The sequence below is a fragment of the Schistocerca cancellata genome, chromosome 2, assembly GCF_023864275.1.
Source record: "Schistocerca cancellata isolate TAMUIC-IGC-003103 chromosome 2, iqSchCanc2.1, whole genome shotgun sequence".
NCBI lineage: Eukaryota > Metazoa > Arthropoda > Insecta > Orthoptera > Acrididae > Schistocerca > Schistocerca cancellata.
The window spans coordinates 255,986,872-256,005,017 of record NC_064627.1 but is presented as its reverse complement, the minus strand read 5'-3'; the positions used below and the strand labels follow the sequence as shown (position 1 = coordinate 256,005,017).

The following is an 18,146-nucleotide window of genomic DNA, read 5'->3' as shown; positions in this document are numbered from 1 at the left end:
CCACGAAAGGCAAAGGCCCGAGTTCGAGTCTCGGTCGGGCACACAGTTTTAATCTGCCAGGAAGTTTCAAAAACTACAGTGTTTTATGATGATAGCAAACACAAATAGCTGATTCCTACATAGTTACATGCCGAGAATCAACATACTTTTTTATTGTTTAAACTTTGGGCTATATTTGAACAAACAAGGTCCTTACCTTATGCTTCAGTGGTTCCCTCTTTTCAGTCAGCAACTTTGGAATCACTATTTAAAATCGATGTCACCCACTTAATAATCTTCTACTTTGTAAAAGAAGTTGACGATTGGCCTCCAAGCCCCGATTGTTAAATGTCTGTACCTCTCGGGACTTGGGCCGACTGCCCTTTTTGAATCACTGTTGCCAACGTCAACATTCCCGCGCTTTTACATTTTGTGCTGGGTGGCGTTAGTTGCATGCAAGGGGTTTGCCGCATAAACTAAATGTCACTAAGAAGTTATTGCTGGCCATCTGTTCTTCGTCGTGACGCCAGAAACATTATTAATCAGTTGGCACAACGTTGCGAACTTAACCAAATGGTGAGCTAATTCACCTTTTTCACTAGTCTACTTGCAACAAATAATTGCTATACTTGAAGTGACTGTCAATAACGAAAAAAAAAAAAAAACCTCTGACTTGACAAGAGTTTTCGCGCCCATGCACGGGGCCCCGTAGCATTTGCTAACTCCTGTTACGTGGCTAATCCGGCACTGCGAGAGGGAATACGTGAGAGTGCGTGAACTCTATCTTTTTAATTAGCGCCATACGATCATTTCATTTCACTTCTTCAGTTTTTCGTTGTGCTACTCCATGCTCACCTGAGACTGAGGCGGCATTACCATAGCCTTGAGCACAACGTAATATCCAGCCCATCTTTTTCCAGCTACTGTTGAATATCTTTTGATTTATCCTCTGCAGTCTTCCTCGACATTTATTTCGAATGTATTTTGCATACATATGGAGCCTTGAACTCCAAACTGCTTCCCATTTATTGAACATATTTATACCTTGTTTGGGATTGGATTAAAAACTGTATGGTCCTGGGACGCCCCCAGGAACGGAGGACAGTGGCAGGCCGCCTCCTCCGCCACCCTTTTGGTCTGCCACGGCACTGGTTAGAGAAATGGAGTAGACTAGGACGGAAGTGGCGTCCAATTGAAAGATTTGCCCACGGCCCTTGAGTCACACTTTAACAATCACTTCAGCACTTCCCCCACCCGCCGGCCTTGGGATTTTCCCCCACTATAGCTGTTAAGCTTGCGTCACACAGGACGCTGCTCGGCTGCTTGTTGCCGCTAGTCAACAAGTGACTGCGGAGGTTATATCACAGAACAGAACACGCGGGAATACGGTAGGCGGCATTTCAATATCGTTATAAATGTATTGTTGAAAGTGTGAGAACATCAAATGTGTTCAACTTTACAGTTCTTTATAGAACTCTTGTAACACCCATTATCGCTTACTGCAAATTTTACTTCACTTTGTGGCGTAGCCTATAAATGAAAATAACTTAGTAACTGGTATGTCGATCAAACCGGTATCGGTAATGTTTGTTGTTTCACTTCTTCATCTGACACATGATTTACATGAACATTACTGTTGCGTGACAGTGATGGGATGATATACACCATCATATATGGTATCGGTGTTGTTAATACACGTGGGAATGGGCGTTTCTTAGCTCTTTTAAGTCGAGCTAACCACGGACAGGTGATTTTTCCAAATGATTTCGGGTTAAGTAATGTAAAAAGCAATAATTAACGTTAGGCCTAACTGAATTTGAATTGTACGAACTGTCAGTGCACTGTAGTGTGCAGCGTAACTTCTTTTCTACGTTATATTTGCAGTCTTTCGATCGTAATAACCTGTCTCACAAACTGCGTTTTTCATACGATTGCAGTAACATACAATGGATGGATATTTGAGACAAGTATTGCATTTATGTAATTGGCAAAGATATGAAAACAACATTTAGCATCCTGTCAGCAACAGAACACACTGTAACAGGAATAGCATTGAAAAGGATATTTCGCCTTTCGGCACTCACGAAACAAGTTGTCATAGCCTTATTAGAAGTTTTGACTTAACTGTTCTGATATATGGTACCAGTACTAGGTCTGCTCTGTAGACCTAGTAACTGGGCACTTTTCCGTGACTAATCAGCAAGACTGCTAGAATAATGGAGAATACCGTATGAAATATATTTTTCTGGGTAAGATTGTGGAAGACCATGTTTTTTTTTGTAAAAGCTCTGCTTAGAAGTTCTGCGTACGGACACTGAGGCAGCGTTGCAACTATAAAAGTGCATCTTGGCAGATGCATTTATCACAGATATCAAAGCTACTGGGGAGGGTAAGTTTCGATATGTAGTTGATGTTACTTGTCAAAATAGATTTGTAGTTAGTTTGCATTGTTAGACAGTTTTATAGAGCCATCAGAGAATCGACCAGCGTATGGTGGCATGCAAAGTGTTCATAAAGATGTAGCATGTAGATAAACAATCTCATCCACGAAGATGGCTTGTCATAAATCTTCATTGATCTTGCACATAGTTGAGTCAGAGTCTTTAAGTCAGAGAATTTTAATGAGTTGGAATAGATTTTAGCCCACCATTGACACAGCAGGTGAAATGTGTGTATTAATCTGACAATTTTTGAAATGTGTTCAGTCCATCTTCATATACACTGTTGTGTTTGTCCTGTTTTCAAATATGCATGTAATCTGTACAGATGTATATTGGTACTGGTTTCTTATGTACCTAACTCAATACTGGCACATCAGTAAGTACCATCATTGACACAGTACTATTTATTTACTTATGTTGTTTGTTTTGGCAAATGTCTGATCAATAATGTATATAGTCCTGAAGATGTAATGATCACAATCTGTAACAAATTGTGCTGATAATACATTTCAGTTGTGCCAGAGGCCGTGGATTGGTGGTAGCTTTATACTGCAAGTGAGAAGTTGCTGCAACAGCACATTCACTTACACCATGAATAAAATGATTCTAATGAGTCATTTTCCATTTTTTTGAGACAGTAATAAATTTGTTACTAACTTAATAAATACCTCAGTAGTTTAATTGGCTCCAACCAGCTCTTATTTTTTTTAAGTGTCAGAGATTAGAAATCATGCAACTGTGTGCTGCTAAGAAGTAGAGTTTTTCATTTTACAAAAACAGTCAATGAGAATGTTTGGAACTGTGAAACGAATCAATGAGCAACAGAGATACCAGTCAGCATGAGATCTTCTCATTGTGATTCCTTGTAGTGTCAAGTTTTGTCTTACATTTGTTACCGCCAACTGTGAATCTAAAATCTCAATAGTGGAAGTGCATTAGTACAAGGAACCTTAGACATGTTAATTAAAAAACACAGACACACGTCATCACAATTTCTGGACAGTTTAGGCCTACTCACACAACATATATAATATTGATGATGCCAGATACTGATCACTCATCAGTCTCAAAATACATACACCATAATAGCTGTTAATAGCTTGGCTACATGTAAGTGCACAGTTGGAGGTCCGTATTTAACCTGCTCGCCCACCATTCTCATAACATTAACATATTTCTCAACAATTCTGATAGTGCATGGTACACTTTGCAATAGAGATTTTCATCACTGCAGTTAACACGGTCTATTCTCATATGAAGTCACGGTCCAAGTCCTTCTACCGCCTTGCATCTGGCTATTTATAGTCTCATCCTTTGGGCAGTAATGCATCACTTCATGGTTTTTAGCATAGTACAAGAGAATGCTTCATTAATTTACGATACAGAAGGCAGAATATATAAAACTTGTCCGGCTGGATTTTTAGCATCAATTACTTAATGCACCATGTTGTTTGACTACTTGTGTTTTACAGAAACATGAGGCACTACTATTTGATTTTATAATGATACTGTACTTTTGTGTTCAACAAAACTCCCCCGGCTTCTAAGAGAGCCACCATTTATAATTTATTTAACAGAAGTTTAAGCTTTGAATATTTCCCTTAAAAATCAAAGTTTGAGAGGTCTAAACATCACTGGGTTCAGAAAATTTCAGGCAACAGTGCTATGAGAGCAAAATTTTGAAATATTAAAACATATGAGTGGGTTGTGTGTTGAAATCATATCTTAATTAATTAATAACTTTTGACTTACAGAAATTTAGTCAAAATGAATCACTGTCTTAGAATCAGGAACAATTGATTTACAAAGCTGATTATTTTGTTGGTTCTTAAGTTTCAACTTCTATCCGTGTATTCTTGCATGGTAGGCGTAATGAAATTATATCTTCTAATTTACAGCTACACTCCACAAACCACTGTGAAGTGCATGACAGAGTGTATGACACATTGACCCAGTCATTAAGGTTTTTCCCATTTCATTCATGTATGGGACATGGGAAAAATGATTATTTGAATGCCTCTGTGTGGCTGTAATTATTCGAATCTTATGTAATGGTTCCTATGTGTGTAATATGTAGGGGTTTGTAGTATATTCCTAGTGTCCTGAAACTTTGTTAGTAGGCTTTCCCAGGATAGTTTGTTTGTCTTAAAGAGTCTGCCACTTCAATATCTCTATGACTCTCTCCCATGGGTCAGATAAGCCTGAGACAATGTGTTGGCTTTCTCTGTATATGTTCAGTATCCCCAGTTAGTCATATTTGGTACAGGTCCCACACAGAGCAATATTGTAGAATGGGTCATGTGAGTGATTTGTAAGTGATTGTACTTCCCCAGTATTTTACCAATAAACCGATGTCTGCCTCCTGCTTTACACACAACTGAGCCGATGCGATCATTCCATTTCATATCCCTATAAAGTGCTACACCAGAGTATTTGTATGAATTGATAAATTCCAGCTGTGATTCACTGATATTGCAGTCATAGAATACTACATTTTTGTTTTCATTTTTTGAAGTGCGCAATTTTACTTTGCTGAACATTTAAAGCAAGTTGCCTAACTTTGCAACACTTTCAGATCATATCAAGATCTGGATGAACACTAATGCAGCTCCTTTCAGACAGTAATTCATTACAGATAACTGCATCATCTGCAAAAATTCTGAGGTTCCTATTAATCTTATTCACCAGGTCATTAACAAACAGCATGAACAGCAACACTTCCCTGGGGCACATGTGAAGGTACTTCATCTGATGACGACTCCCATCCAAGACGACATATTGTAATGTAAATGGATAGATAAACACACACATACATACAGATTTAACTGTTACAAGCTATCAGAGCCAGTGGCTCCTTCTTTTGGGAGAAGAGAGTTGAAGGGAAAGGAAGATAGGTGAAGGAAAAGGACAGGAGAGGTTTAGGGAAAGGGGCACAGTTAAGAAAAGTCACCAAGAACCCTGGGTCAGGGGAAACTTGCCAGACAGGATGAGAAGGAAAGATTGATTGTAAGACAACATACTCAGTCCAGTCACAAATTTCACTTGAGGACCCATATGATTGAACATTTGACAGTAAGTGTAGATGTGGTACTGAGTCAAATGCTTTTCAGAAATCGGTAAATACTGCACCTGCCTGTCTGTCTTGATCCAAAGCTGTCAGTGAGATTATTGTTAATTGGGTTTCACATTATCAGTGTTCTCAGAATCCATACTGACTGTCGTCGAAGAGGTCATTCTGTTCAAGATACCTTATTATGTTTGAACTCAGAATATGTTCTAAGACTCTACAACAAATTGATGTTAAGGATACTGGACAATAGTTTTGTGGATCACTTCTGCTATACTTAGATGGGTGTGACCTGTGCCTTTTTCCAAATCTCATGTGTTTTCCTTTCTAAAGGAACATGTGAAAATGGAGTTAAGCATTTCATCATTTGCTTTGCTACCCTCAATTTCAATTCCTGTGTCATTTGCTAGGTTCTGTGTACACTAACTTTGGTGCCACTAACCACTTTTACATATGAGCAGAATTTCTTTGGGTTCTTGTACTTTGGTAATGATTGTTGTCACCACAGCCTGAATTAATTAACTTTAAAGGGAAAACAATTAGCCTACCTCACAGTGTTCATGGTTAGAGACAGTATATTTCTAACGATGCTATGTGAAATCCTGTACGAAATGTAAAATTTGTTGTGGCTGTATAAATAATAGTTTATACAAAATTAATTTTAACGATTAGTTGCAAATACTATTAAATATCAGTTGCGCAGACAAGTAAGTGTGATAGTTGCAGACCATTTGAAGAAATATCATTAAGATAATGTGGTACATATTTCACACCGTATTCTTATTGCCCCCATTTGCTGAGTAATACTGGATAGTCCATCACTGAAGGGGGAATGAACTGAGTGTCCCAGCATTTACAATGAAATCATTCAGTGATATGTTATCATTAATTGGTTGACCTATTACTTTCTTTTGATTATTGGACACCTGATTAATGCGAACTGTGCATGTTGGTCCAAATGTATGGTTATCCAGGAAACATAACCATGGAAAAATGGCAAAGTAATGTCATAAACAACATGACTTACTGCTTTGCATTTGTTGATTATGCCACAACGTATAGTAAATGTCATGTCATAAAGTATTGAGCATTAATACTTAACTTGCAGCATTTGATCTGTGGAGCATGAGGAGTTAGCAGTTAACTTAAGCTTTGATATTGGGTTTTTGCATTAAATGATGAGTTCTCTTCATCATTGATGCATCGTGCTTGGGATCATGGAGGGGGGGGGGGGGGAGCCTTTGTAACTTTGCTTCAAATTACAGTGAAGCGTCCTGCTGAACTATGGCACTCTGATGTCATAGCCTAGAACATATTCTGAGCTTGAGCATAATGCGATATCTCAGACAGAATAAACTCCTTGCCATCCTGTACAGATTCCAAAAAATCAATCATGCAAAACCCAACTTGTGCTTTTCTAATGTTAAAATACTGAAGGCCATGAGTTAAGATAACTAAGTGCATGAGTATGTATTGATCAAATTCTGAAAAGCATTTAACTCTGTACCATATCAGTGTCGATTGGTGAAAGTACTACCATTTAAATTTTTAAAAAAGTAACTGGATCGAGGATTTCGTGGTATGAAAGATACAGCATGTTATCGTGGACGGAGAGTTGTTGATAGAAGTAGAAGTAACTTCATATGTTCCCTAGGAAAGTGTGTTGATACCTTCACTCTTCATGTTGTGTAATAATAGTTAACAGATAATATTAATAGTAACCTCAGAGTTTTTTGCTGTTGTTGCAATTGTTTATAGTGTAGTATAATAGATTAGAAAATGAAACACTTGAAGTAGTAAATGAGTTTTGCTATTTCGGGAGCAAAATAACTGATGATGTCAAAGTAGAGAGGATATATAATGTAGACTGGCAATGGCAAGGAGAGCATTTCTGAAGAAGAGAAATTTGCTAACATCGAGAATAGATTTAAGTGTCAGGAAGTTGTTTCTGAAAGTATTTGTATCGAGTGTAGCTCTGTATGGAAGTGAAACGTAGGCGATAAATAGTTTAGACAAAAAGAGAATAGAAGCTTTCGAAATGTGGTGCTACAGAGGAATGCTGAAGATTAGATAGGTAGATCACATAACTAATGAGGAGGTATTGAACAGAACTGGAGAGAAGAGAAATTTGTGGCAAACTTGACAAGAAGAAGGGATCAGTTGGTAGGACACATTCTGAGGCAACAAGGGATCAGCAATTTAGTATTGGAGGGCAGCGTGGAGGATAAAAATCATAGAGGGAGACCAAGAGATCAATACACTAAACAAATTCAGAAGGATGTAGGTTGCCATAGGTACAGGGAGATGAAGAACCTTGCACAGAATAGAGTAGCATGGAGAGCTGCATCAAACCAGTCTCTGGACTGAAGACCACAACAACAACACAATAATAATAAAAAAACCACTACACAAATATCCACTCAAATCAGCATGGTACAAATATTGGCAACTTGCCTTACATGCACAGAAATTTAAATTTGTGTGCTTTACAAACTTCAGAAATGTAGTATGTAATGAATACAATAATAATGCATCACAGTTTGAATCAGCCAACTCAAACAAATACCTGGGTTGTACAGTTTGTGTGAAATTGAAATGATCACATATGCTCAGTCATCGGTAAAGCAGCTGACAGACCGGTCCATTGACAAGGCACATGGGAAATATGTTTAGTCTACAAAGGAGACTACTTACAGTACTTTCATGCTTCTCATCTTAGGATATGTGCAAGTATGGGTTCTATATCAAATAGGACTAACTGGAAATATTAGATATATTCAGTGAAGGGTCACACGGATAGTGATGGGTTTGAAAATGGAATTAAACTAAGCAAATTAAACGAGCCTTCGGAGCATTGGGATCGTTTTTACAGTGGAGACAGTAGCATTCAGACAAGATCTGGTATGAGATACTTCCTTCCAAGTTACCTTTTCATCTACTGTCAGTCCTAAGAATGTAAAACAGCTGATTTCCCTGAATGTTTGAACACCTTGGGGCAGTAAAATTTTGCTGTTGGGTTTTATGTCAAAAACTGTAGGCATACTTTATTTTATGTACCTTTTCAACTTCTCACGGTGTAATGAATAGTCTATTAAATTTCGGGGATGCAGCTGCGCAAATAAAACTTCCTCCACTGATATTTCGGCCACATATTGTCCAGCCATTCTCAGAGTGAGTCACAAGACTGACAATAAGATACCAAGCGCAGCCTTATGTGCTCCGCCGCAGTGGTATTGTGCATGCGGGTCACAGACACTGGTCATCGGCAAGGAAATATGCTTACACATGCGCCGCCTGTGGCGAAGGCGACTGGTGTTCGATTCGCTTATCGATGTATGTTCGGCGGCAGTGACACCATGACAACTTCTCTGCAGTTTGATTACCTCGAGCCGGATTCCATGCTTTGTCCAAATTAAAAACATTATCTCTATTTATTAAATTACTAACTAATCTAATCTCTATAGATTCCTTGAAAACAGAATCCCAAAAGGAAGAGGTGGATGTTACAATCTTCACATCACTGTAATTCAGGGAATGCCCTGTATCAGTGCAATGTCCGGCAACAGCTGACTAGTCTCTCTCTCATAAGCATGTGTCTCTTCAATGCTCCACACATCTCTCATGAATGGTGCGAGTTGTTTGACCTATGTACGATTTCTCACAATTTCCACAAGAAATCTCATACACACCTGCTTTACAAAGCAGTAAATTGTCCTTTATAGAGCCGAATAAAGCTGCAATCTTCGTAGATGGCCGGAAGGTCACCTTAACACAGTGTTTCTCAAGAATATGGCCTATCTTCAAGGAAAGAGCACCCACATAGAGCAAAAACTCATTTGATCTGAAGGAATTAATACTTCTTCCCCATCATATGCCTGCATTCCAAGTTTTCCATTGAATGATCTAGGAATTTGTTGCGGAGAAAATCCATTTGCTTTAAAAACGCTCTTGAGGTGTGTGAGCTCTTCTTGCAAATTCTCTTTATCGGATATAAAACGCGCCCTATGCACTAAAGCCTTAAGGACACCTATGGTCTGTGAAGGGTGATGGCAGCTACTCGCATGTAGATATAGATTTGTGCGTGTTGGTTTTCAATATACGGCATGTCCTAATGTGCCATCATCTTTACAGTTCACGACAACATTCGGGAAGGGGAGGCAGCCGTCATTTTCTATTTCCATAGTAAATTTTATAGTAGCATGGATATAATTCAAATGCTCAAGAAATTGATGTAATTCACCCATCCCATGCGGCCATACCACAAATATGTCGTCCACGTATCTCCAGAAGACCGTTGGTTTAAAACTTGCTGAGTCAAGTTCCTTGTTTAAAAAGTCTTCCACGGATAAATTAGCTAGCAGGGGGGAGAGGGGGCTTCCCATAGCAATGCCATCAAGCTGCTCAAAAAATTCACCATTAAAGTGAAAATATGGTGATAAAACCACATGTTCAAATAAGGCCATAATGTTCTTATCAAAATGTTGGCTGATGAGAGATAAAGAGTCCTTTAAAGGTATCGTGGTGTTTAATGATACCACAACAAAACTAACAAGCACCTCTGTACTTTTCAGCCTTACATTGCTAAGTCTCTGAATAAAATGCATAGAATTATGAATGTGATGACTACATTTTCTTACCAATGGTTTTAATAAGAAAGTTAAATATTTGGCAGTAAAATACGTTGGTGAACCAATAGTGCTCGTTATAGTCCTCATAGGCAAGTCCTCTTCACTCTCATTCTTATCCATCTTTTGAAGTTTAGGAAGACCCTAAAATCTCGGTGGTACTGCACCTCGCACTTTTTAAACTTATTGTGACTTCCTTTGGTAGTGATGAAGCATTCAGCAAGGCAGCAGTCTTATTGTCACCTTGTTGGTAGGATCTTTGTTAATCTTCTGGTATGCACCAGAACTAAGTAGACCTCATGTCTTTTCCTTATAGACTTCTGGAGACAAAAGGACGGTAGCATTACCTTTATCAGTATGCAGGATGACTGTCAGTATCCTCACACAGATTTTGTATTGCACATCTTTCTTCCTTGGAAACATTACTTCTTTGTGGATGATTTGTAATTGCTCGACAGGTGTCACATCTGATTTCTTCAGTGGAATCCTCTGACAGTGGTCGGACAGCTTCTTCAATGGCACTGATGAAAGATGATATCGGCAAAGTCTTCGGACTAGGAGCAAAATTTAGCCCTTTACTTAAAACGGAAAACATGTCTTCGTCCACACACTCACCCGTCAAGTATATGACAGGACGTGGATTCGCGAAGTGGCTACAAAAAGACAGATTGCAAAGTACAGGTGATTGGGCCAGCCTTGCCAAGTGGACTCTGTTGTTCGATGTCCTGTCATAAATTTTATGAGCAGATTGATTGCGTTGATATGGTACGCCCCCTCTCCCCACTGGTAGTTGATTTATTCATGGAAGACTTCGAGGACAAGGCACTTGACTCAGCAAATTTTAAACCAACGATCTTCTGGAGGTACGTGGACGACACATGTGGTATGGCAGCACGGGATAAATGAATTACATAGATTACTTGAGCATTTGAGTTCTATCCATGCTACTGTAAAATTTACTATGGAATAGAAATCAACAGCTGCCTCCCCTTTTTGGATGTTGTCGTGTGCCGTAAAGATGATGGCACATCAGGACATACCATATATTGAAAACCAACACACACAAATCTGTACCTGTGTGCCAGTAGCTGCCATCACCCTAAGGTCACAAGTGTCCTTAAGACCTTAGTGCATATGGCGCACTGTATATCCGATAAAGATAATTTGCAAGAAGAGCTCACACACCTTAAGAGCATTTTTAAAGTGAATTTATTTTCTCTGCAACAAATTCGTAGAGCATTCAATGTAAAACTTACAATGCAGGCATATGATGGGAAATAAGATTGTAATTCCTTCAGATCAAATGAGTTTTTGCCGTATGTGGGTGTTCTTTCCTCGAAGATAGGCCGCATTTTTTAGAAAAATTGTGTTAAGGTGATCTTCCGGCTACCCGCAGAGATTGTGGCTTTACTTGGCTCTGTAAAGGAAGATTTACTGCTTTGTAAAGCAGGTGTGTGTGAGATTCCTTGTGGAATTTGTGAGAAGTCATACATAAGTCAAACAACTCACACCGTTCATGAGAGATGTGTGGATCATTGAAGATACACGCACTTACCAGCGCCAGACAAGTCAGCTGTTGCTGAACATTGTATTGATACACAGAGCATTCCATGAATTACAGTGATGTGAAGATTGTAATATCCACCTCTTCCTTTTGGGATTCTGTGTTCAAGGAAGCTATAGAGATTAGATTAGCTAATAATTTAATAACTAGAGATATTGGTTTTAATTTGGACAAAGCATGGAATCTGGCTCTTGAGGTAATTAAACTGCAGAGAAGGACTTCATGGTGTCACCGCTGCCGAAAATACATCAGTAAGCGAATCGAATGTCAGTATGCCTTCACCACAGGCGGTGAATGTGTGATGTGGAAAGAGAAAATTATTTGAATAAATTCTCGTGAGCCAATCATTGATGTACAGGTATATCAAGAAAAGCAATGTATCCATCTATCGCCCACCAGACTCATCTCCTGATGTAATCAAAAACATTAGAGAAAACCTCAGTTCGTGTGTACTTAAGTAATCTTTGGTGGAGACTTTAATTATATACTGAGAGATGCTGCATGAAGTGTGCTTGGCTGTCAAGAGGGCAGTGTGTGAAGCCTTCAATAACTACCGTAGCAGAAAATTGTCAAGTGTTCCTTCATGAAACCTGGAGAAATTCTGATCGCATGTGAAGGCACGAAAGTTAGTGTCCAGTCTCTAACGAATGAAGCAGGAGATGAAATTAAGGGTAGCAAAGCAAAGGCTGAAATGCTTAACTATGTTTTCAAATGTTCCTTTACAAAGAAAAATCCAGGAGAATTTCCCCAATTTAATGTTTTTACCACTGAAAATATGAGTGAAATAAGTATTAGTGTCACTGGTGTTGAGAAACTGCTGAAACGGTTTAAACTAAAAAATGCTCCAGGGCCCAAAGGAAATCCTAGCAGATTCTGTACTGAATTTGTGGCTGAACTAGTCCTCCTTCTAACTGATATATTGTAGATCGCTCAAACAGAAAACCGTGCTCAGTCGTTGGAAGAAAGTACAGGTCACAGCTGCCTCCAAAGAGGGTAGTAGAAGTGATCCACAAAACTACCATCCAATGTCCTTGACATTGATTTGTTGTAGAATCTTAGAATATATTCTGAGCTCAAACATGAAGTATCTTGAATGGAGTGACATCCTCCATGCCAGTCAGCATGGATTCTGAAAACACTGATCATGTGAAACCCAACTAGCACCACTCTCGCATGAAATACTGAAAGTTTTAGATCAAGGCTGTCAGGTAGATTCAGTATTTCATGATATCTTAAAAAGTATTTGACTCAGTGCCACAACTACGCTTATCATCAAAAGTTCAGTCATATTGGGTCTCAAGTAAAATTTGTGACTGGACTGAAGACCTTTTGGTAGGAAAGATACAGCACATTATCTTGGACAGAGTGTCATCATCATTTCTAGATGTAACTTCAGGTGTGCCCCAGGGAAGTGTGTTGAGACCCTTGCTGTATGTTAATGACCTTCTGGACAATATTAACAGTAACCTCAGAATTTTTGCATATGTTGCAGTTACCTATAATGAAGTACGGTCTGAAAGAAGCTGCATAAATGTTCATTCAGATCTTCATAAGATTTCAAAGTGGTTTGGCAACTTGCTTCAAATGTTCAGAAAAGTTAAATTGTGCACTTCAAAAAATGTAGGAAAAAAGTATTATCCTATGACTGTGTCAGTGAATCACAGTGGAAATTGACCAACTCATACAAGTACCCTTGTGTAGCGATTTGTAGGGATATGAAATGGAATGATCACATAGGATCATTTATATGTAAAGCAGATGGTAGACAGTTTATCGGTAGAATACTGAGGAACTGTAATCACTTACTCATGTGATCCATTCTAGGATATTGCTCAAGTGTGTTGGGCCTGCATTAAATAGGGCTAACTGGGGATACTGAATGTATACAGAATTGGGAATATGAATGGTCTCACATTTGCTTAACCCATGGGAGAGTGTTATCAGGATGCTGAAGAAACTGAACTGGCACACTCTTGAAGACAGGTATAAACCCTAGAAAGTCTACCAATAAAGTTGCAACAACCTGCTTTAAATGATGATGTTAGGAATATACTACATCCTCTTACATATTGCTTACATACAGAATAATTACAGCATGCTCAGAGGCATTCAAACAAACTTGCATGAATGGAATGAGAAGAAACCCTAATAACTGTTACAATGGTATGTATCCTCAGTCCCGCACTTCTTGGTGGTCTGCAGAGTATAGAGGAAATAGATGTTGATGTAGAACAGAACCTTTTTGCACACTCCACTGTTCATAATTCCAGTCATTTCTATTTGGTGTGGATTCGACATACTTTAACAGTATTCTAGAATGGCTTGCATGAGTTTTGTAAGAGAACCCCTTTGTAGACTAATTGCATTTTCCCAGTATTCTGCCTATGAAGTTGTGTGCCACCTGCTTTACGTATGGCTAAGTCAATGTGATCATTCCATTTCATAACTGTATGAATTGTTAAACCTGGTATTTGTGAGTTGACTGATTCCAATTGTGACTCATTTTATTGTAGCCAGAGAATACTACATGTTTGCATTTTATGAAATTTCTGAACATTTAAAGTATGTTGCTTCATCCTTGCACTGCTTCAAAATCTTATCATTGCCTGACTGAGTATTTGTGCTGTGTTTTTTAGACAGTACTTCATTACAGTAACTGTATAATAATAAAACAGAGGTTACTGTTAATATTGTGTACCAGAATGTCTTAATATACAGCAAGGGAGCCAATTCAATTCCCTGGGGCATGTGCCTAAAGCTGTTTATAAATCTCTGGATGACTCCATTCAAGATGACATGCTACATCCTCCCTATCAAGAAATGTCAATCCAGTCACAAAGTTTTTTTGATGTAATGTATGACGGTACCATTGTTAATAAGTATCGGTGCAGTGCTGACGGTGAGTCAAATTCTTTTCATAAGTCACTTAACTGCCTTGATCCATGGATTTTAGGATGTCAATGAGAGAAGCACATTTTGAATTTTAAAAAACCAATATTTTTCAAATGCGTACTGGTTGTGATGGATGAAACGTTCTGGGAAAGGGGTGGCTGGTGAGATGCTCAGAGGGATGCAGCTGGTTTGCCAGCTAAGAATGCAAGAGGGAGGGGTGACAGGCGCATTAACTCCTGCCACCCAAACCTAGTCCACCAACAGATTTCCCATGCCATATCCTCACACACCCTCAATCCTCCCACCACCCTCAAGAATTACCTATGATGGAACTCTCCCCAGTCAGCCAATATCACCTTGCACTGGAACAACTGAATCATAGGGTTTTGATTATCTCCCATTGTTCCCTGAAATGAGGGAAATCCTGCCCAAGATCCTTCCCAACTTTTCTAAACTGGTGTTCAGTCACCCACCCAACCTACACGTCATCTTAGTCGACCACTGTGCCACTCCTACTTTCAACCTGCTACAAGGATCATAGACCTGTAGAAGATTTAAGACCTGCCCAAACCACACACCCAGAACTTTCTACTTCAGTCCTGTCGCAAGCTTACCCTACCCCACCAGAGTCTGGGCTGTCGCTGAGAGCAGCCATGTCATAGACCAACTCTACTGCAAACACTGCACAGTTTTTTATGTAGGTATGATTACCAGTCATCTGTCCACCAGGCTGAATGGCCACTACCAAACTATTCCCAAGAACAAAGGGTTGAGGTTGAGTTGTTTGGGGGGAAGGGACCAAACAGCGAGGTCATCGGATTAGGGAAGGAAGTCAGCCATGCCCTCTCAAAGGAACCATCACGGCATTTACCTGAAGCGATTTAGGGAAATCAACGAAAACCTAAATCAGGATGGCCTGACACGGGATTGAAGCGTCGTCCTCCCAAATACGAGTCCAGTGTAAGAACAAAGTTGACCACACAGTGGCACAACATGCAGCTGAACACAACATGCTCAGTTTAAATTTCTCCTTCACAGCTCGGACCATCTGGGCCCTTCCCACCATCACCAGCTTCTTTAAGCTACACAGTTTGAAGTTACACACACAACACATCATTTGCTGCTGTAGTTGTCCTGGCCTCAATCTCTGGTAACCCGCTATCCCCACATGTTACACCCAACAGTTTCTCCTCCCTTTGTCCTGTTGGCTCCTCCCAATCATGTCCCCATGTCACCTTCAGCAAGCAGTGCTCTCCACCAGCTTCAACAGAAGTGTCCAACTTGTGCAGCTGCCACCCCTCCCTCCCACATTACTAGCCCGCAAACCAGCTGCCTCCCTCTGAATCGCTATCCAACCACCCTAACCCCTCTCCTTGCCTTCCAACTCTCTGTCCCTCTACCCACCCAACCACCCCACCCGACACAAACCTCACTTCACCCCAGTCCACCCTACATCAGTCCACCTGCTGAAATGAGGCATTGACATTGTATGTCCAGTTGGCACCATGTTTGTTTGTTTGTGTACTTTCTATGTGTATTTTACAATAGCTGAAAAGCCCCCCAGGGGGTCCACAACTCTTTTGTGGATACGTGCGTAGCGAGTACAGGACCCCGAGCTATGTGGCCCTCCTTCCTTTCCAGGCTGCATACCTTCCTTTTCCGCACCCTTCCCCATCCCCCATCTTCGCCCCCCCCCACCTCCGCCTCTTTCCTTCCCTTTCTCCCCCTCTGGGAGTATGTTTTGTGCCTACGTCCGGAGACGGATGCTCGAAAATGTAACACATTTTTCACTTTCTTCGTTTTCTCTGCTTGCATGTCTTCATCCTTCCTTTGTCCTTCTTTTTTCCTTACCTCTTCTCTTTACCCTTTTCTCCGCTACAGCGTTTGAGACCTCTGTTTTTCCCTTTCTCTTTTTTCCTCCGTGTGCGTGTCTGAAGGCCGACCCACGCAATTTCATGCGCAGCCAGTGACAGGGTAACGCATAATTCTCTGCCCCGGGTAGACAGGTAGGACATGTACGTACCCCCTGGTAACGGCCAGGCCCAGGGAGGGGTGATTACCCGAGCTGATACCTTCCGAAAGTGCCGATTGGTCCTTCCGTCCGTTTCTCGGGAGGTGTGACCTGAGGTGTGAACAATCACCCAAGGTGGGAGTGCCCTCAGAGAGGGCCCCCAAAAGGGAGGAGCGCACCATCGGAGACGCCGGTAATCATGGGGGATCCTTCCGCAATGGTTTCCTCATCTTCTACTATGTCTGCTCACAAGCGTAAGTTCAATGAGTCTCAGCCACTGACAGTTCTTCCATTGTTGCCACAGTTCCTTGTTGTTTCTCGGTCAGGCGAAGGTCACGACTTCTCCACAGTCAACCCTTTCATTATTCAGAAAGGTGTCGACGCAATTGCAATTCCTGTAAAGTCTTGTTCCAGATTACGAAACGGCACCTTATTGTTAGAAACAGTCAGTGCCATCCAGGCACAAAAATTGCTGCGTACTTCACTGCTACACACCTTCCCTGTCCAGGTGGAAGCCCACCGCACTTTAAATTCATCACGTGGGGTCGTTTATACACGCTCCCTCGACGGATTATCCGACAAGGAAATTCAACACTACCTGTCTGACCAGGGCGTAACGGCTGTTCATAGAGTCATGAAAACCTCCGCCACACACCGTCAGGTGGCTTGCGGAGTATGGATGTAGATGTAGAAAAGGGTTGACACGAACATCGTTCCAACCCGTACTGTCTTCTTGACATTTGACAAAGTTCAACTCCCATTGAACATAAAAGCGGACTATGAGATAATTTCCATTTGCCTTTACATCCCAAACCCTACACATTGCTATCAGTGTCAGCGGTTCAATCATACCAGCCAGTCCTGTTCCAATCCGGCCAAATGTGTTACGTGTGGCAAGCATGTCCATGAGGGTGCTTGTCCACCTCCATCCCCTCATTGCATCAACTGTATGGGTGACCATGCTGCTTCCTCTAGAGATTGCCGCATTTTTAAAGACGAAAAGCTCATTCAGGAAATCAGAGTGATTTGCTGCTTGAAAATTATTTGCCAGTCGAAAGCCCACTGTGCCTCAGACAGATAAATACAGCACTGTCCTTGCCTCTCCTCGGCCAACAAAGGAGGTGGCCATGCAGACTTGTGATCTCACCTTTAGTGCCTCGGTCGTCACATCAGCCAGCGCAAAGATCGCCCGTTCAACCTCCCCACTTTCGCCTGCTCACTCTAGGGCTCACCCTTCATCAGGTTCTGCTAAATCTCGAGCCCAAAAGTCAGACACCCGGACTTCCAAAAAAGAGCCTACTTGTGAAGATTTTTTACGTACCCCAACTTCACAACCATCGGTTCCTCCTTCATCTAAACATCCTGTTTCCAAGAAGGCTAATAATAAACCCAGTTCCTCTTCTTCTCCGCCACGGCGTGTCTCTTCTACAGCACCACCTGGTGGTAGCCGCCATCGGCCGTCATCTGTATCGCCGAGGCGCCCTGCTGGCGGCCGATCAGCCGGCCGATCGCTGGTGGCAGGAGCTACTCCTGAACAACCTATAGATCAGGATCTTCTGCCTTCGGC

General features: G+C 40.9%; 1 protein-coding gene across 2 annotated transcripts in view; it reads left to right on the top strand.

Moving 5' to 3' along the window:
- Nucleotides 1–1,244: 1,244 nt before the first annotated feature.
- LOC126161589 (glutathione S-transferase 1-1-like) overlaps nucleotides 1,245–18,146 on the top strand; it is a 57,473-nt gene continuing 40,571 nt past the window's right edge. Inside the window, exon 1 of one of the 2 annotated variants that reach the window (XM_049917534.1) lies at nucleotides 1,245–1,367. The gene's annotated coding sequence lies outside the window, so the exon portion shown is untranslated. The remainder of the gene's footprint in view (nucleotides 1,368–18,146) is intronic. The other variant, XM_049917535.1, reaches the window with a different exon arrangement.